The 21,638-nt window shown below is 37.9% G+C and overlaps 1 protein-coding gene and 1 long non-coding RNA gene across 2 annotated transcripts in view; one reads left to right on the forward strand and one right to left on the reverse strand.

The window, feature by feature from the left end:
• The window catches only part of Fam107b (family with sequence similarity 107 member B), a 197,640-nt gene that overhangs the window by 82,642 nt on the left and 93,360 nt on the right, over positions 1–21,638 (reverse strand). The window lies entirely within an intron of this gene.
• Positions 1–21,638, forward strand: part of LOC124095201 (uncharacterized) — a 68,914-nt gene that overhangs the window by 1,555 nt on the left and 45,721 nt on the right. The gene's annotated exons all lie outside the window — the stretch shown is intronic.

The following is a 21,638-nucleotide window of genomic DNA, read 5'->3' on the forward strand; positions in this document are numbered from 1 at the left end:
TCACTGCAACAAATTCTGTGTACTCTTCCTACATCCTGCAAACACCCAAGACTGTGCAGTCACAGCACTTGCCAAATGGCCCTGCTCTGTGACTATGGAGCCTGGATGGAAAATGAGTAGGTCCGCTTCTATGCTCTTCCACTTGCTTCTCTCCCTGCTCAGCTTACCTCTACCCCACCCCATCCCTACCTCCAACAGTCCTCCCCTCTTGGAGACTAGGGCGCCTTTGAAAACCTTCCCATCCTGCTCAAACCAAATGGATCTTTTCTGCCCCTTCATACCCATCAAAGTATTGTAATTATTGCTCTGAATTGTAAATATGTACTCCCCTGAACATAGAGTTTGTGCTTGATATCTATACATCCTTATGCCTAGCATAGCATTTGGCATATAAGAAGTGTTATGGATTAAATTGTGTACCCCCCATAATTTTTAGATTGTGTGACCACATTTGGACAATAGACCTGTAGGGAGGTACTTAAGATAAAGTAAGATCATAAGGATGGGGCCTTAATTAGGGGGACTAGTGACTCCTTAATTCAGTAGGACACTAGTAACCTTATAAGAAGAGGAATAAATGCTAGATCTCTTGATCTCTGTCTCTCTTTTTCTACACACACACACACACACACACACACACGGAAGAGGAGGCTCACAGAGGCCATGTGAGGACACAGCAAGAAGACCTCACCAGAAACCAACCCTGCCAGCATATTGACCTTGGACTTCCAGCCTCTAGAACTGTGAGAAAATAAAACGTTTAAGCCGCCAGTCTGTAGTATTCTGTTATGGCAGCCCCATCCAACTAATAGAAAAAGCATGCTTTGAATTCTAACCTCAGTAAAGCACTGTATTAGTCATCTTTTCAATCCTGTGACCAACATACCTGACATAAACAACTTAAAGGAAGAAAATTTTATTTTGGCTCACAGTTTCAGAGATCTCAATCCATGGTTGGCTGGCTCCATTGCTTTGGACCTGTGGTGAGGCAGAGCATCATAGTGGAAGGATGCATGGCAAAGGAAAGCTGCCCAGCTCATGATGGCATGGAGAGGGGCCAGGGACAAAATATAGTCCCTAAGGGCATGCCTCTAGTGACTTACTTCCTCTAACCATGCCCCTCTTGCCTACAGTTTCCACTTCTTCCCAGTAGTCCATTAATCCATTAAATGATGAATTAATCCACCAATGAGGTTACAGACTTCATGATCCTGTCACTTCCCAAAAAAGTTCCACCCCTGGACATCTCTGTATTGGGGCCATGTCTTTAACACATGAGTTTTGTGGGGGCATTCCATATCCAAACCATAACAAGCATTAACCCACCAAGGAGCTTGATTTGTCCTCCCAAAGCAGCCTGGACAAACACTTGAGATACCAAGCCATGTGAAAAGTGACCACACAGTATTTCCCTGCCCTCTGAGAGAAATGGAAACATGGCTTATTCTATAGTCTGAGAGAAAAATGCTTACAGACTCAAAGTCAACACTACCCCAACCCCAAGTACCATTAATTTCATTTAAACCAGAAACAAATAAATGGAGAGCAAATGTTTACTTTGAATTTCTCAATTCAAATCTTTATTAAAATATAGCAGGGCAAATCTACCAATGTATTATGTCCACTGTTTGGGGCTGAATATTTTCCATCCCTAGGGAATCTTAGGGGAATTTTTATGGAGGATCCAATTTAATTTGGGAGCCTGGGAGCTTCTGTGAATAGACCCTGGGAATAAGAACTTTAAGGCTATGTACTAAGTGGTTTGTATATCTATACTCATACTACCAACCACAGTGCACAGAACAAAGTAGGTATGTGACAGATGTTTGATGAATAAGGCTAGAATTTCAGGGCTCAGCTGGACTTTCCGAGGTGACTTCAGGTGATACTAGACTCTCAGTCTGAGTCCAACGTCCCATTGATTTCACATTCAGAATGTGGAAAGGACTCTGGATGGGTCAGGGAAACTAGTGGCCTAGGAACCTGCTGGAGAATGTTAGGTTTTTGTTCCTAGACTGATGCAGTTAATCTAGGGGCGTGGAGGTCCTTGTGTGACTTGTTTTCTCCAAATGAAATACAAAAAAAATACTCCTCTGAATGGTTGCTTAGTCACTTCACTTAACCCACAGATTGTCTAATCTCAAATTACTGGAAAATGCATATGATAATTTTCCATCTTAGAGCATTCATTCACAAGGTCATCCATATGCTAAGCTTTAACCTTGTTCTTTTGCTGTGACGTCTGAATTCATTCTTAGAAAAATTGAAGAAGGCAGAAATGAACATTTGGGAACATAAAGTAGAGCAAATCAAATCAATTTGAAATAAGTATGTTCACTTCTATCCTCAACTTTGGTCATTTTCTCCATGCATAAATTTTGAAATTGTTAACTCTATACCCTAAGCATCATCCAGAAGAGCTCTAAAGAGATGAGGTGAGGTTGACAGTATCCTGGAGGAGTGAAGTCCATTTTCATACATGCATCCTTTCAACCCTTAAATTTTGCTCTATATGTTTGGCATCTGAATAGACAATAACCCATTCAAAAAGACATACAATTTTCATTTTAAAATCATATTATGAAGCCTGTTCTTTAATATCTGCATCTGTTTTCTATCACTGTATAACAAAACATCTCAAAATCTAGTGACTTAAAATCAAGAATAAATGATTTGCCCCCAGTACTGTGGATTGGCAGTGTGGATGGAGCTCAGCTGAGACATCTCTATTCTGCCCCATGTGGCATCAGCTCGGTTTCTACCATACATTTTTGCAACTTGGGAAGTTGGCCAGGGACTGGCTGGTCCAGGGTGGACTCAAAGTCAAGAAGCTGACCATCCTATGTTATGATGAAATGGACCCATCTTATCCAAATGGGTGTGGCTTGAGCATAGGCTCCAAAAGTTCATGTGTTGGAAGACTGGGTCTTAGTGTGGCAGAAGGAGGTTGTGAACTATTAAGAAGTGGAGCCTAACAGGAGATCCTTAGAGCATTGTGGGCATACCCTCAGAAGGGATTTTCTCAGGCTTCATATTTCAAGATGTCATCTCTTTATCCCACACATATTCCCACTAAGGCAATGCCATCTGCCATTAGGTCCTGACTAAAGACCAAACACCAAACCAGGAGTGCCACCTGATCCTGAACTTTCAGCCTCCAAAACTGTGAGCTAAATAAACCTATTTACTTGATAAGTTAGCCTGCCTAATGAAAATACTAATATACAGTAGTACTTAGATCAATACATGGTTGAATAGTGGTACAAGATATATGTGCAGCACAGGCCAGACATCTTGGAGGCTATCTTAGAATTCTAAACACACAATTGTGAGTCTAGTTAGATGGATAGGTAGTCACTGATTAGCATAAAATCTTTAGAATGTGAGGGAAGGCAGAAAATGGGAACCTTGAGATAGTATCCACACAGAGTTCAGCAGTTACTTAAGTAAACCAGAAGGACCAGGCCTTGAAAAGGAATTCTTACTAGGTAATAATCTAGCTCCCACACAGTTTATGTACAATCAGTCTTCACTGAACCCTGATGGCCTGAACACTGAAAAAAAAAAAAAAAAACAGAGAAAGAAAAACAAAGGTAACAATATGGTACCCTAAGAATATCATTTAAATGGCATGGTAATGTGGATATACTAGAATTTTCCTTATTTTGCTTAAGTAGTTAGTGGGGTTGTTACCTAACATTAATCCAAAGTTCCATAACCTTTGAAGATAATGTTTTTCAATGAAAGATGTGAAAAACTCATTTGTAGAATTTTTTGTGTGTAAAAAGATATATGATTTGTCAAGCAAATATAGAAAATCTGTATCTTTTAAAATTAATGGAACTTAGAAGGAAGGAGTGAAAATGATATACCTCCAAAAAATATGCTATATGCAAGATGATATACTGTTGCATTAAAATGCTATTGTGTGAGCATTTGTGAGCAAAGGAATGGAATCATTTCATTAAAAATGCTAATAACATCAGTATTAAAAATTAATCTTCCTCCATGTGGTAATTAACCCATCAAATCATATTGCAAGCTCCAGAGCAGAGCAGTGTCTCATAATGTAATGGAATACTTCTAGAAAGTTGAAGAATGAATTTCAAAACATTTAATATATGTGTTTCTTAAAGTGTTTAGTTTTTACAAAACATTTGTTCTTTGTTGTTTGGAATTCTAAAATCAAAGGAACTGTATGAAATGGTGGTTCTAATTTGTAACTAAATATCCCAAAAAATCAAAAGAAACAGCTGTTAGGCACATAAACAACTTCTGCATGATGCAAAGATCTGAGCTTTATGTCTTTTTCTTTACATGTATCTGAAATCGGAAAAGAAAAGGAAAAAAAAAAAAAGATTTCCTGAGAGTCTTCCTGTGAATTAAAACTAAAATCTCTAAAAAGTGAAGGGAGGGGGGGACCCTCAAAGGCTCATCCCGTCAAAGATACTAAGATAGCTTAAGATTAGATATTTAAGAGTAAACAAACTATCTCTGCATTTAAACAAAGCAAAGATCATTCCTATGTTTAACACTTCAGATGACTAACATGTGATACAAATGGTGTATTTATAGAGAAGTTTTTACAATTTGTTCCAACTTTGTTTTTTCTTCTTTCTGATATTCACTCTAAATACACACATTTCCATTAGCAGAAAGTGTCTCTTGAAATGCTGGGGTTGGTAATAACTAGTTGAATGCTATATTTATTCATCTACCTTTTGTTCAGTGAGATATGTTTGTAAAGGAATGGAGTGAAAACTAGGATAGATCTAAAGAGATTTGCTTTGTAGTCATGGCTCCACTTGCAAATAGATTCGTGACTTTGGACAAGATATTTAATTTGCTGTGGACTTCAGTTTCCTCTGGACTCAATGCTGAATGATTCCATAGCAGAGTGTGTGTATGTGTATGTGTGTGTGTGTGTGTGTGTGTTTGTGTATTAGTAATGTTGCCGACAGACATGGCTGGAATAGGAGGCTGTTTGATCATCTAAGTTTACAAGTAAAATCCAAACTACAGCTAACGTTAAATCTTTCCAGAGAAGGTTTGCTTATTAACCCTGCTCAGAGAAGTGTGTCACCCACACATTTGAACTGCTAATGATTACCAGACTTTTATTTGATTTTTTTTTTGGTGGTGCTGGGGATTGAACCCATTGTGCATGAGAGGCAGGCCCTCTATCAACTGAGCTGTATCCACAGAATTTTAAAACTGTCTTTCTAGTGATAACATCCTTCTATCCCAACAAAGTTTACTGTGAACTAAAAATTTTAAGTAATATTAGTGTTAACTGGGTAATGTTAAGATTAAAACAAGTTTGAGGGGATATAGCTCAGTTGATAGAGTGCTTGCCTCGTATGCACAAGGACCTGGGTTTAATACCCAACACCACCAAAGAAAATAATAAGAAGAAGAAGAAGAAGAAGAAACTAAAAACCTTTGAACTTTAAAAGGGAAAAGAGAATGATAAAGAAATTTGTCTTAAAGGCATTTGCTGGTGGTGTTTTGCAATCTCTTGGTTCACCTCTCACGTCATTCACCACCAGGATTCAGGACAACTTGCCCTGTCCTCAGATTCCAGCCTGCCCTTATGATCTCCCTTTTGTAAGTCAACAGCTGAAACGTTGCAGGACACTGCACTTTGACAAGCACCTGCTTTCCTCAGCTCATTTCTCTTTGCAACAACTGTTGAAGCCATCTGTTATTATCTACATCTTTCCATACGCAAGTACTTATAAGGACTATCAGAAACAAATGCAGAGATAGAGTAGATATTGTTAAGTTCTTCAAAAGAAGGAGAAAATCGACAAACCTGTATCCAAACTGATAAGAGACAGAGAGACAAAAACACACAGAGAGGGAACAAGAGAAAATACTAGAAATGCATGTGAAAACATAGCTATGGATACTCAAAAGGCTAGAAAGAGAATAGAGAGATCTATGAACAGCTTCATTTGGAAATCAGGATGGAATAGAAAAATATAAATGGCTACACATGACTCAGGATGAAGTAGCAAAACTGGAGAATTCCATACACTTTAAATAAATTGGATTAGCTATTAAGATTTCTCACAGGAGGAAGCTAATGCTAGGAAATAGATTTTAAGAAAAGTTTGCTCATGAAAATTCTTAGCATGGTGAGAGATCTTAATCTTTTAAGAGACAGTTTTATCAGTATGACTAGTTAAAAGAAAAAGTCCTCTTTTCCCTCTTGGCTTCCTTTTTTACCCTGTACCCTCTTATCAAGAATACCCCTTTGCCACACAAATTTTAAGACAGTTTTCATTTCCTCTCTCAGACCTCACATCTAGTTAGATGACAAAACCAAGCTATTGCTCTCTCTACCATATCACTCAAATCCATACCTTTCACTCCATCTTTCAAAGTCTGCCTGACCCACAGACATTTCATCCCCACTAGGTACAAATCCACTATTCCTGCCTCTTCCCACTGCCCACAGGGCACACATATAACTCAAGTCATTGCCCAAGCAGACCACATCAACTAGTCCAATCCAGTGAAACACACCATGTTTCACCCCTTGAAGCCAGAAACCACTGGCTTTTCTTTTATTAAACTTCAAAGTTAGGATGGGGTTGTGGCTCAGTGGTGGAGCACTTACCTGGCATGTGTGAGGCACCAGGCTTGATTCTCAGCACTACATATAAATAAAATATAACTCAAAAAATAAGTAAATAAATTCAGAGTTAGGTCTTTCTGTAAGATATGATTTTCTTTTCCCCCACAACAGTTATCCTAGGGAACCCATGCTAACACTAACACTGACAGTTCCTTAATTGCTTATTAAGGGTCTCTGTATGAAAAGGAGTGAACTAGACCTGGGAGGAAAATTAACTTAAAAAGCATAGTATCTCAAGAAACTAAAAAACTTATTTTCTGTCCTATTTTATATTTTTTAAAACATGGGTTTTTTTTTTTTTTTTTTTTTTTTTGCCCTCATCATGTAAATCTTGAAGGCAAGCAAGAATCAATGTTTAAATCTTCACAGTGTTTAGCACAATGAAAGGTTTGTAATGGAAGTTAAGTTGACATGTATTGAATTATATTAAAAATTAGCATGATGAGGGGCTGGGGAGTGGCTGGAGAGCATGTGCATAGGAGGCCCCGAGGTCCTGCTTTCCATCACCATGACCAGTTTGATGGACTGACTTGAGGCATCATTATGTTACTGCCCAGTTAGTTTTATGAACTAATAATAAAATAATAATGGTTTATTCTTCCAAATATTTTTGCAACACTTATTTTAATACTTTATAATAGAGGTTAGATATTTCCCTTTTGTGTTAAAGAACCTTAAAGATACTGTTTTTTAAAAAATTATTTTTCTCTGCTTGCAGATGGCAGAATTGAGTGTCTTTTTTGGAAATTTTGATAAAGCTGAGCTTAGTGCACACGGCACATTTGCTGGCCTGTTTTTAAGACTCAGTTTTACATAGAGGACAAAAACCTGATCAGCAGTTCTGTGGAGCTATTAGAAACTCATGCTTCAAAAATGCCATGGCCAATGAAAAAACAAGGGGCATTGTTTTAACTGAGATTTCCACTGTTCTCAGTGTTCTCCCAATGACATGGAGAAAGCCCAGGGGACTATTAATGAGGCAGAAAATGAATATGCATAAGCTGGACTCCCACCAAGAAGCTGATAAAAGGTATTGTTGCATTGCCTAGATCAGCCTGGTGTTAGAAAGTGGAGAGATCCAGTGGCTATTTTTGGCAAGTTCATAGCAGACTTTCTTTTAGGCTTAGTGGAGAACACAAAACTTTTGAATAAGAACAACAATGAAAGATATATTTTGAGTTCCTTATAATAGTCAGATAAAGAGAGTGGGTTAAGTAAAAAACAATAAAATTAAAATAGTGGACAGGTAGGTGGATAAGAGCAGGAGGAAAAAGAAAAGAAAGAGAAGGGGGCCATAAAAGAAAATAAGGAGAAAGAAGACAGGAAGAACTAACCACAAACAAGACCACCAGGGTAGGAGGGAAGGAAAGGAAGTAAAGAGGCTGGGAAGGAAAGGGAAATTGGCAGGGAGAAAGACTTGAGATATTTTAAGGGTTTTTGTTGTTTTTTTAAGGTCATGCCCTGGTTTTATTGTGAATTAAAGATAAGGAAACAAACTTTCCTATTGAGGCAATTCTTGTGTGTACCTTGCTGGCCATTGTTGCTTATTACAATCAGAATATCTGCAAAGAGAAGGGCTTGCACCTGAATACTGGGGCCCTGCTGGTTTGGAACTCTGGGGAGTGAATGAGTCCAGGGAGGGCCCTGGTCTTGCTCATGCAGAGCAAGCCATCCTGGTAAGGAAGGCAGAGCATGGCCCTGACTAGGAAAGAACTGTCATCAGAACTATTGTCAGGAGAAAAAGAAAAAAGAGATTCAGATAGATGACAGGAAATAGGCCAGACAAGCACAGAACCAGAGCTGGGAAGTGAATTGCTGCTCTAAGTTAGGAGGCTTTCTAAGCCTCAGATTGTCTCAAGGGCTGCTCCTTACAATGGCCAAAGGGCAGTTGCCCAGAAGTATATGTCCTGGCTTTTGGAGACGGCCTTCATTGTTCCTTGATGTTTATTAATTTCAGTTTACCCTGTATATCCTACAATCCTTATAGGCACTGTAAGTCCTTAAACTAGAATAATTTAGATTTAGATTGCCTACACTGAATTTTAGGATTTGTTCTTTCCTTAAATCACCAAGAATCTTGGGTCTCTCCCCCGCCCCCTTTGTACATGCTAGGCAAGCACTCTAACACTGAGTTACATCCTCAGACCTTGGGCCCTATTTTTTAAAAGTGCTTTTGGTATTCAGTTGCACTCTCAGGTATAAAAAATTTTCTTGAAGCATAATTTACATATGGTGAAAAATGTACTCTTTTTAATGTAAAGTACTATGAATGTCAACAAACACACACAGTTGTATACCATCACTGAAGTTATGAAAGAGAATATTTCATCCCCTGAGAAAGCTGACCCATGCTCCTCTGTGGTCAATTCACTTTTGTTTACTCTCCTCCCCACCCCCACAGCCCCTGAAATTATTCCCTTGATTTTTACTTCATAGTTTTGCCTTTTCCAGGATGTTGAATACATGACATTAGAGTTTTCTATCTTTTCTGTGTGACTTCTCTCATTTAACATAAATGAGATATATTAGTAGTCCTGGATATACTAGTAGTCTGTTCTTTTTATTATCTGTACCATGATTTATCCATTCACAGTTGATGAACTTTTGAGTTGTTCCCACTTTGGGATGACCAAGAATAAAACTGCTATGAACATCTCATATAGGTCTTTCTCAGAACTCTGATTCCATGTTTTGGTGAGATTGTTGGATTGTATAGTATAAGATCAAACTGTGTCCTCTTTCCCCCTCAAAAGGTATGTTCAGTCCTAATTCCCAGAACCTAAGATTGTGACCTTACTTGAAAATAAAGTGATTGCTTTATTTTGTAATTGGTTAAGATGAGGTCATGCTGGCGCAAGATGGGCCCTTAACCTTTTGCGACTAGTGTCCTTATAAGAAGAGCAGAGAGGACACAGAGACTGAAACCCAGGGAGAACATGACCAGGTAACAAGGACACAGAGATTAAAGTTATGTATCTACTAGCTGAAGAATGTTGAGGATCGCCAACAAACACTAAGAGACAAAAAGAAGGATTCATCCTTATGAGTGTCATGCCTGAGGGGAACTGCCCAGCTGTTTTCCAAAATGCCTGTATGTACATTCCCCCCAGAAATGCTTGAGGGGTCTGGTTACTCTACAATATACCAGCACTTGGTATTATTAATATTTTTTATTTTAGCTGTACTAACAGGTATACAGTGGTTTTCATTGTAATCCTTTACTGGCTTATGATGTTGAGCATCTTTTCATGAGCTTATGCCATCCATAAATCTTCTATCATAATTCCTGTGCAAGTCCTTTATCCAATATTTTTTAAATATATACAGGACACAAACCTGGTATATATTTTAGTTGTGCACTTTTCTTAAGTGTGATTCTCTTATTCATAATGTCATAATGTCTTTTGAAGAAGAAAATAACTTTAATATTGATGAAATCATATTTATCCATTGTTAAGGGGTTTTTGTTTTTATATTTTTAGTTGTATATGGACACAATAACTTTATTTTATTTATTTATTTTTATGTGGTGCTGAGGATTGAACCCAGTGCCTTATATGTGCTAGGCAAGCACTCTACCACTGAGCTACAACCCCAGCCCCTATCCATTATTTTTAATGGTTTGTATTGTGTCCTAGCTACAAAGCCTTTGCCCAAACCAACACTCCACATGCTTTCTCTTGTTCTTTCTTCTAGAAGTTTTTGTTTTTATATAGTATTTGTCTTTATGTTTAGTTCTATGATCTATTTCAAGTTAATATTTGCATATAGTGTTAGATATGAGTTGAGTTTCTTTTTTTATTTTGGCCTAGAGATATTCAATTGTTATAGCTCCATTTGTTAAAATGACTATGCTTTATGTATTGATTACCTTAGCAGCTTTGTTAGAAATCAATTGACCATGCAAGTGTGGATCTATTTCTGCAATCTCTATTCTGTTCCTTGTGTCTATACTTTCATCGATACTATGTTGTTTTCTTTGTCTTATTTTATTGTAAACCCAAAATCAGGTTGTGTGAGTCATCCAACTCTGTTGTTCTTCAAAATTATTTTGGTTGTGCTAGGTCCTTTGTTTTTCATATACATTTTAGAATACTGTGTCAGGTTTTTCTTTTTTTTCAAAATGTTTGCTTGATTTTAGTTAAGACTATATTAAAATTTATAGATCAATGTGGGGAAAACTGACATCTTGACAACATTTAGTCTTCTGACAGGACACAAACCTGGTATATCTTTTCATTTATTTAGGTGTTCTCAGATTTTTTCTCTCAAGATTTCTCTCATCATTGTTTTATACTTTTTGACAATATAAATCTTATATATATATTTTATTAAAAATTCACACAAATATTTCTTGGTTTTAATGCTAGTATAAGTGATATATTTACAAAACTTTAATTTCTAGTTATTTATTGCTACTATATAAAATACAATTGATTCCCATAGATTGACCTTATAACTTATAAACTTGATAAACTCACATCCTAGAAGCTTTTTCTGATCATCCTTTGGGATTTTTTTTATTCAGACAATTATGTCATTTGTAATAAAGGAAGCTTTATTTCTTAGTTATCTACGACTTAAATTTGACATTCCTTTCAGGGAACTCAGGGAAAATCCTGTAGCCAGTGAAAAGAATGACATTTGGCTCCATATTAAACTGCTTTGAAAGCACACATTAAACTTATACTAATATCACATAGGCTCATTTTACAATTCTTCTGCTAAACTGTGCTTGTATTATTTGGGTTCTGTGACTGACTCCTATTGCAGACTATTTGGTCTAAGATGTTAAATGTTCAAACTATAGTGTTGACTGTGGAAGAAGTATTTCCTCCTTCCATTTACTTTTTCAAACATATACAAAATGGAACATTTTGTGGCTAAACATTAAGCCAAATGCCACAGGGCAAGGGACAATTAAAGCCAGACATTTGATTAAAGAGCTAAAATGGAGGAATTAAAGAATATAAAAGACAAAAGAGAAGCTAATGCTTACCTTAGCTAGGCTGCAACTCTATAAAAGGAAACAGGATACTTGGCCTGAAGAACTCCCCTAGTTTCCCAGACAAGAAGCATCTGTTGATTTGAGGTTGGAGAAGAGAGGAAGGAACATAAACAAGGTTCAGAAGGACTAAGATTTTTACGCTCTCCCAGCCGGTATGGGATTGTACAAGCCCTGTTCCGTAGCTTTCTGATCAGCTGCTGAAGACAGAATATAACGCATGGGGAGCAAAAAAGAAAGGGAAAGAAAGGAAAGAGTGAAAAAGACCTATAAAAACCTCTTGCAGTTATGCCAAGACAGTGGACACTGGAAATAAAATACGTTCAAGTAGCTCTGTGATCCCCAGGCCTGGTCTCTTCAAACTAATCACAGAACACATCTTAAATATTGCAGTAATGATGTGGCTACGCCAACAAAACTTTTCCATCATCTTTCCACAAAATAACATACCTGGATTTTTATCTTGATTTTTTTCATCAAAACAGTAATAAAGTATACCTTTCAACATTTACTCAATAATCATTTCTGCATCCACACTTGGACCAAGCAGGATTTCAGTATCTAAAAACATAGAGATTTAAGTGAGGTCACTGTCCCCAGCAAGCTCACAGTGGAGGAGACAGACAACAAACATGAATGATGTCACAAAGTGTCATGATGGGCAAACACCTACAAGAAGGATCCTAACCCGTACTGGAGAAGTTGGTCAAAGAAATCTTCCAAAGGAGATCCCATACAAGTAGCACATTAAACACAGCAGTCCAGTCCAGAATGCTAGAAATCCTTGTATTGGCTATTTTGATTCAGATTGATGGTCAATTCATCAGACCAGGAAATTTATAAACATAATGTATGCCTTAAACTCTTAAATTTATATTAGGCATTTATTTCCCAGTTTATTTGGTTGTAGGCTCAATATCTTCCTTTAAACATAGCCTTCTAATGAGAGCTCCTTGTTTTCATCCCTGCAGAAAGCACACCCACAGTGTGTAGACTGAACAATTTCTGGTGCGTTTCTTTAAAGGAAAGCAAGAATGTGGAAAGAATTACAAAGTGGTCCAAGTAAAGAATCCTTCTTGATTTATACAAATTTATCAGTCTGTTACAATTCTCTTACCCACACCTAATTTGACAGCAATTTGTCTTAAGCAGCTCATTTTCATTCTTTTCCAAGCATTTGACCTGATTTTCATAATCACAACTTTTTTTCTTTGGAACTCATATTTTGTTGACTTAATGTTTAATTATATGACAGTATTACATTAGCAAATACAACTGGTATCCATGAGTCTGAAAACAAATACCTCATACACGGACAAACACACACACACACACACACATACATATGCATATTAACTACCCTAGGTATTTCAGGAGAACATGGAGTTTCAGGGGACTCTCTTTCCTCAATGTTTTGGATGTCAGGAAGGAAACTGTCTTCTCAATCTGTCAGGCACTTGGTAAGAATGGCAGAACAGGGGACTAGACTGAATGGGCTTTAGTATGACCCACATGCCGCTTCATAGAATTTCCTATCCTTGAGTTTTTGATTGGAAAGTTTTTCTGGATTGTCTTGTACAATCCTATAACTAAAAGTGAGACTAACAAGGAAGTGAACACATTCTTAGTGAGCAAACAACCTAATTGGTAGGACCAGGAGTGTATGGAGAATAGCCCATCAGTGGCAAGAGTCCAGGATGTCTTGGGTCTCACAGAGGTAAATTAGAGTGTCTCTATCCCAGCAGTAACTAAGTGGAGCTCTGTCCCAGAACGTGTACTATAGAAAAAGCACAGACATGCAAAGGAGAACAACCAATGCCAACATGGATACGGGCACAAAAGAAGTACGAGTACATTGAGGAGGAATGGGCAGAGCTCAGGCTTCAAGCTTAGTATTTTGATTCTAAAACCACTAAAATTTCACCATAAAAAAAGGGTCAGAAAATTTGATCTGGATTGTAAACATTTTCAAGCTAAGTTGGGCTGGTATTTTAAAGGCATGTAAAAGATTCCATTTTCCCAATACTCAACAAAATGTCAAACTCACCTTTCTCAACATTAACATTAAATATTGCTGAAGACATGGCTGTTTTAAATGAACTTGTTAACATCAGTGACAAAGAATTCTTCTGAATAATAGCGCACTATAAAATATCAGTTGCTTAAGTCAACAAAGATGGTACTGACCCCTAAACGGCTCCTAGCAAACACAAACAAAAATAGAACAATCCGAGTGACTCAGGAGGCTGAAGCAGGAAGATTTCAAGTTTGAGGCCAGCCTCAGCAACTTAGTGAGGCCCTAAGCAACTTACCAAATCCTGCCTCAAAATGAAAAATAAGGGGGATAGGAGGGCTGGGGACGTAGCTCAGTGACTAAGTACCCTTGGGTTCAATTCCTGGTACATTAAAAAAAAAAATAGAGGCAGATGAGGGAAGTGGAGCTCAATTCAGAAAACACATGGAGAATAATTTCAATACACCAGAAGTTTTGCCAGAGAGCTATTAATAATGCTTAAACTGTAGTGGCCACAGGAATCATGAATGAAACCATGAAGCCCATCAGAAGATATGAGAAGTGTGGAAGCTATTTCAAGGTTGGTTGCAAAGGCTGGAAAACATATGGTGGGCCAGTTCTGACTGGGCCAAGGTTTCACCTCCTCAGCTTCATCTCAAGTCAAAGAACTTGGGGATCAACTCCCAAGGAGTTTGAACATTCCTAAGTAGCCTTCCTTATTTGGGTAAGACAAGCTGTACTTAGGACAAATGTGTTGACAACTCAAGCAGCTGGCAAATGGGGGATTAAAAGAACAGAGGTAGGTGGAACTATTAAATCAATAATCTAGAGAGCCGCTGAACAAAAAGTACAAACATTACAAAGTTGATTCATCTTGATTAATAAAAATCCAAGAGTAAAAAATACACTTGTACTCCTGCTGGCCTATGGACCTAGATATAGCACAAGAATTCTGTTGATCAGAATTGTGTATGTGTACACGTGTGTGTGTGTGTGTGTCCTGCCAGTTTTCCAACTTGGCACTTAATCTCTACCCTGTCTCAGGGGTATCCTTGAATTCTTCCTAAGATGAAGTCTCATCTAGTCCACGGACCTCCCCAGGACAGCGAGCAGAATTTGGCTCCTGCTCTGAATGACTTCATTTCACAACTGCTCCAGCCAGGACCTGACAGTCGTGAATGTGACTATTCTGGCAACCCTGCAGGGAGCTCATAAGAATAAGAGAACAGGAGGGACCAGTCCTGCTTTGCAGCTGTGACATGATGTGCCAAAATAGGCATTAATGTCGTGTGCACAAGAAACAGGAGGGACAGAAAGGATTTGCCTCGTATTAGAACTGAGCTGTGTTTTACAATCCAGATCGAATTTCTCGGTCTTTTTTTTTTAATGGTGAAATTTTAATGGTTTCAGAATCTAGTACTATTGCTTAGAAGGAAAAAAAGAAGAAGAAGAAGAAGTACAGAGGAATAAGTGAAATAAATATTCAGGAGTGCTTTAGCCCAGACCCACTCAGTTTGACACAACAAGCACAACCATCTAACCCTACATGCAGCTGCTTGTGGATAAATGAACAGCTAATTTCAATAGGGCTGCTGAATAATCAAGGCTTAAAAGGAAAGGTCCTAATGGAAGCCAATCTCTTGCCTACTTTATTAGAAAACATACAGCTGTACATTAAAGCAAAGCCTATCTTCCTCCTCATTAGGGTTGAGGGGAGGCTCAAGACCCTGGGTCCCTCAACATACGCTTGGGACTCTTTTAAGACAGTGAATGTTTTGAAGCTGGGAAAGCAAGGGAGAAGAGAAAAGCCACCTCCTGCTGTGCTGATGATTTTATTTACTTTGTTGAGGGCTGGTCACTGCTGGTCACTGCTGGCCACTGCCAGCCCCTGGGTGGCCTCCATTTACACAAGACTCTCTTCATGTAGCATGAATGAACTGAGATCCCACCCCTCTCCTCTGTCTTCAATATACAATTCATTAGAGAAACAATAAAAACAATGCTGTTTTATATTTGGGGAGTTTGGGATTGTCCTGTGCAATTGTCTTAGAAGCTAGAAATCTTGGAATTGAGATGCCAAAGGGCATATTCCTCCACAACACCTCTGCTATTTGGGTTCTCATTTGGGGGTCCCAGTTATCATGGATTCTGACTTTCATAGAAATAGATTGTGGCACTTGAGATGGATTGTGTTATAGCTTTGGGGGTCTTGCTCTGCTTGATTCCCATAAGTCTGTGTATCTCAGCAGAGCTCTTTGGGCCATGCATAAAACACACACAATCAATGGTTTCTGAATTAGTTGCTGATCTGTGCCCACATGATCTGTTTGTACCTCATTCCATCCCTTGGCCATCTGGTTATAACTCCTCATTTATTATCCGGATTTTTTTCTTCTGCACCAATTGGCTACATTCCCTATTCTCATCAATGATTAGTCCCCTCACAGGATGTTTCTAATTAGATATGACCATGGCCTGAAGGTGAGCTGCAGACAAGATATTTACAAGGCAGACACACTGGTGGGTCTATTTCCTTCCAGGCACCAATTACTACCCAGGCAATTTGGGTAAATTGCCATTGCTTGAACAGCAGAGTGTAAATTGTGGTCAAATGATTAAAAAGGAAACTTTCCTAAATGAATGCTATTAATTCTTAAAGCACTGCCATCCAGTTCTACCAAAACATATCTTTATCAAGACTTGGGTTTTTACGTCCCAATCTGTTTAATATTATATTTAAACTGTTTCATTAGAATGACTTTAGAAATTGATGATATGGATAAACAGGTAGGAGGGGACACACAGAATCTAAAGGGTGTTGTATAAATAGTAGCCCTTCCAGACAGAAAGAATGTGAACACAATTCAGAGTAGAAATAAACATTAAATAGGTTGACTCCAATCAAGGAATAGAGCAAACAGGGAGATGGGATTTAAGATTGGGGGAGTGGGGAATCACATGATATCATCTGCCCCAATCAGAGGACACAGTTATGAGTAATTACAAAGAACAAGTATGAATTCAGGGACGTGGGATTTAGGACATTGACTTGGAGCACACTGTTGGTATAAGCCATCATTATACGAAGGATCAATACAGCAGTCTTTTGGTGAGAATAATCATGCTGATGGTTATAGCTCTTTATTTCCCACCTACACCAATCTCTTTGGCTTATGTGCAACTACTCTATGAGCAGGCAACTTCAAGGCTTTGGGAATGGAAACATCAACTTCCTTGGGTGAGCATCCCTACCTTTCTTGGAAGATAAATGAAATGAAGAGAAATGTTATTGGTGCTTCGATAGATGTATGTATTCTAATCCCAAGGAAACTTGGAACAAATTCTAGATATAATGAAATCAAATTTATAGTACTACTATTTTTTTTCATGTTAGCATAAGGAATAATTTTATATGTCTTCTATTTTAAAAATTTGTATTATCTAAAATAACTTGGCATGGTTAATAGATTTGGATTCATGCTTTGAAGCTTATATGATAAAATTAAATTTGTAAACAGTACTGAAAAAGAATTTAAGATTACATAAATGCATATAAATGTATATTTTAGCTTTGTATTACAAATCTTGGGAAGATTTTTCTATTAAAAATAGGACTTAGAAAACTAAATATGTAAAATTTGTAAATATAAATGAAACTGAAAATGTTCAAAGGAGGTTAAGTTTAAGGGATCAGATAGCAATCAAGGACATAAAAGTAATTTTTAAATATATTAGTATTATATATAGCATAATATGATTTATAAATTTAAGGAAAAAGTCATGATTTTAAAATTTGCTCTTTAATACCAAGCATTAATATTAAAACACACTTAAGTCACTACAGTGCAATCTTTCCACCTAAGAGACATGAAATGTGTATATCTCCTTTGAGGTTACACAGTATATGAATAATTTATACCATGTTAGAAGTCAGTGGAGTCCTATCTTCTTCTACAATGTGCAGTATGTGGATAGGAGTCTTCCTTTGGTGAGGAATTGCCTGTTTTCCATACTGAAGCTCAGGGCAATAATTGAGACATCTAAGAAAGCAATCAAAATGTGTTTCTCTCCATCACTTCAGCAGTTTGCTCTACAGCAAGCTGCCCCATATTCAATGTTAAGACTCAGCTGTTGAGTTTACTATTCTCTTACTTCTCCCTGGGATTAGAATTGCAGGAAAAACAGCTGAATTGCAAGATTTATCAAAATGATCATTAGCAAAATAAAGGATTGCCTACAAATCCTCATTGCTTCCAAAGAATCTCAAGGAATAAGAAATAAAACAATGCACTTAGGCAGAGCTGGCTTGTACATACATAAGTATGTTTGTTACTTAGGTCTCATTTTCAAAACCGTGTTTTGAAATTAATTCTCTTCAAGAGCAGTCACGTCTGTGTATTGAAAAATAACTTCAGTAAAGAGGTTTCAGATGTCACTGTTTGAATTCTATGAATCACAACAGGATCTTGTGCTTGAAATGGTTACCTAATGAACTTTTATTATTATTGTACATTTATTGAGAGCCAACAAAACAAAAATCCCAAAACAAATAGAAAGGCATAAAATTGTAATCCAAACCCTACCTCTTTCTATTGTACTGCTTATTAAAAAGACCTTCCTTCTTGAATCAATATAGACTATTTTTCCAGAATAGTTTACGATTATCTAGCATGTCTTCCTTTTACATATGAATCTCCATGCTCTGCCTGGACACCACCTGCACACCTCTTCATCAGCTCTACCTCACAATTCTCTTTCTACTTTACCAGGATTCTTTTCTGAACCACTACCATAAGAGCTCCTCAAAGTCAGTGTCCATAAAAAGTACATTCTTGCCCTCTGGGGAGAAGTTTTGCTCATGACTTCCCTAGGATGAGCATATCTATCTTTTTATACTACTGTCCTGTTTAGATAGAAGAGGTGGGCCCATGTATAATCTCTATGGTTCAACTATTAAATCCACCTATTTTTAGAGGTAGGTCCCTTTCCTGGAATTTGATTTAGATTCCTCGAAACAGATCAGAATAGACTGTGATCATTTGAACAGAAATGATCTATAAGACTTATAAGATTACCACCATGTACCCAAACCTGTCCCTCTAATTTAGGACCTTTCCAGGGAGTAAAAGGGCAAATGACCCGCCCCCCCAAGCTCCTGTTCTCCCTGCTGTTCCCTGACTTCATCATTAGCCCTGCTTCTTTCCTTCACCTCCATTGAGAGTTGTATTTTCAAACTCCCTGAGTGTTTCTCCCTAATGCAGGGCTAGCTACATAGGTTGTGGGAACGAGTGCAGAACTAAAATGCATTTCAAGATGATGACAGCAAAGCATTGTACTGAGCATGAAATTTTTTTTTCAGTATCAGGGATTGAACCCAGGGGCACTTAACCACTAAGTCAAATCTAAGCCCTTCCTTTTTGTATTTTATTTAGAGACAGGGTCTCACTGAGTTGCTTAGGGTCTCCCTAAATTGATGAGGCTGGCTTTGAACTTGAGATCCTCCTGCCTTAGCCTCTGGAGCTGCTGACGATTATATGCATGCACCACTGGACACGGATAGTGTGGAATCTTTTGAAGCACAAGTCCCTGTACTACCGCACAAATCATTGCCTGTGAAGAAAAGTGCAGATTCCTGAGGTTCTGGGATCACAGGCATCTGAATGGGATTCAGAAATATGCACATAAGGGCTGGGGATGTAGTTTAGTGGTGCAGTGCTTGACTAGCAAGTGGGAGGCCCTGGGTTCAATCCCTGCACTGCACACACACAAAAAAATCTGTACATAAGAATAAGAATTATTATATAAAGGAAATCCAGGGAAAAGGTAGAGAGAGGAGAAGACAGGACATCAGATAAGGAAGAATAGTAACAGGACTTGGCAGAGGAATAGCAAGGCCAACCAACAGAGGACAGAGCCCAGTGGGCACAGGAAAGGAAGTGCTAGAGAGGAAAGGGATTCAGAAATGAGGCTGGAGACATTTGCAGGAATAAGCAATTGATTTTAAAAAAATCATATGGCTGGTCAAAGCACTTCACTGAGTAAATAATCCTTTCAAGAGATGGTGTTATCATTTATATAGGTCTTTCATTGTGAAGCTGGCCAATACAAACTAATCTGTGTAGATCTTTAAGAGAATCAATATACAGACCATATATGGGCTCATGGTTTTCAAAAACTAACAGAAGGAGATATATTTGATGCTAAAATTATCTGGAGAAAACTTAACAATCTAATACTAAAGAAAGTATTTTAGGAACTCGCAGTTCCTTGGAAAAACCTCTAGAAATTTAATGATCAATTAATTTATTTCACTGAATTATCCATAAAATAACTACATTTGTGAAATAAATTAAATCATGAGAACATGAAAACACCAGCTAACGCCTAATCCAAAAAACACTAAAAAAGCTTTCCATTAAACAAACTAAATTTAGTAATACAAATAGGGTGCCTAACAAATATTTGTTGAGCAAATGAGTACGTGGAAAAATGCAAACAGATTCCTTATTAACCCTCAAATTCCAGGAAGGAGAGACTCAGGATGTGGCAGAGGAATTACACGGCTGACCAGCAAGAACAGAACTGAAGGAGTTTCCAACTCCAAACCTGACAGCTGATTTTCACAGGTCATCCTGAGATAATATCAGTTCAACAGACCCATGATTTGCAGGATTAGTTTGTATCTTGCCCTTCTCACACAGCAAGAAGTTTAAAACATTTCTGGAAACCTATCATATCACTTTGTGGAAGACAGAAAACAAATAGTAATGACTATGCCTCAGCTCATATGCCCAGAAGTGAAGGAACATGGAGACATTGCATGATCTTCTATCTCACTATAAACTGGTCTCTGCTGTTTTTTCTCTAATTGAGTTACACATTTAAGACATTATCATTGATTCTTTAAAAATGATAAAATAGCTTTGAGGATTTCAAAACATGCTCAGTGTCCAAATTTAAGAAAAAAATAGACAGGCCTGGGTTTATCCACATGAAAGTGGCAAATTTTCAAGAGGATGGCAGTGGACAGAGAGAGAAGTGATGAATTTCTGCGTCCAGTAATGGCAGAGCCAGTATTCACATGGAAACTGTAAACTTTAAATAAAATCTAAAAGAAAATGGTAAACAACAGCAACAACAACAAAACGATTCAAGTGACCAAAAGCAGCCAGAGATTAGAGTGGGGGACCCAGTTAAGACCTGCTTGAACTCTGGACCCAGAGAAGCTGTGAGATACGTGTTTTGAGTCACTAAGTTCATGGTAATTTGTTACACAGCCCAAGATAACTAATAGGCTCCTCTACTCAGATAAGCTTAAAACCCAAGTCCTGAGATTGCTGAAACCTGCCCCAAGGGCAGTGACAGCATCAATTTACAAAATTACCACTCTGATTTTCAGCTGCTGCTTTGTTTTTGGCCTCTGGGAATTTCCATCATAGTTTTAGCAATTAGTTGTGCATTTACAAAAATTTTTGTTAATTTGTATACAGCAATTAGTGTCCCCCCCACCATGATTTTCACCTTAGTCCTCCATATTGCTAGAAGAACTCATTAAAGATTTCCAGGCAAATTAGACACATTTTATTTTTATATCCAGTCACTCTGAAAACTTGCCCATTCCCAGAGCACAAATACAGCCTCTAAGGGGATAACACTCAAAACTTTTATTCAAATGCCAACCTTTTTCTCAAAACATCAGTCTACATTTTTAGCTGCCTTTTAGAAAGAATTTTCTCTTAGAGGTCTTAATTTGACATTACACCTCAAAATTCCTTCTATTTTTGACCAATCTTTCAGATGGATTATTCTTTAATCATTCATCAACACTCTCTTTCACTCATCCCTGTGGCCAAGAGCTCATTTTTCCAGTTTCTAGCTCTTCTTACGTAAGCTTCATCCATGCTAGTGGCCTAGGCCCTTGCCGCAGTCCAGCTGCAGCAAAATAGCGGGGGGGGGGGGGGGGGGGGGGGGGGGGT

Source organism: Marmota monax, unplaced genomic scaffold, assembly GCF_021218885.2.
Source record: "Marmota monax isolate L192 unplaced genomic scaffold, Marmota_monax_Labrador192_F-V1.1 WCK01_AAM20220418_F8-fsc00066, whole genome shotgun sequence".
In the NCBI taxonomy this organism is placed as follows: Eukaryota; Metazoa; Chordata; class Mammalia; order Rodentia; family Sciuridae; genus Marmota; species Marmota monax.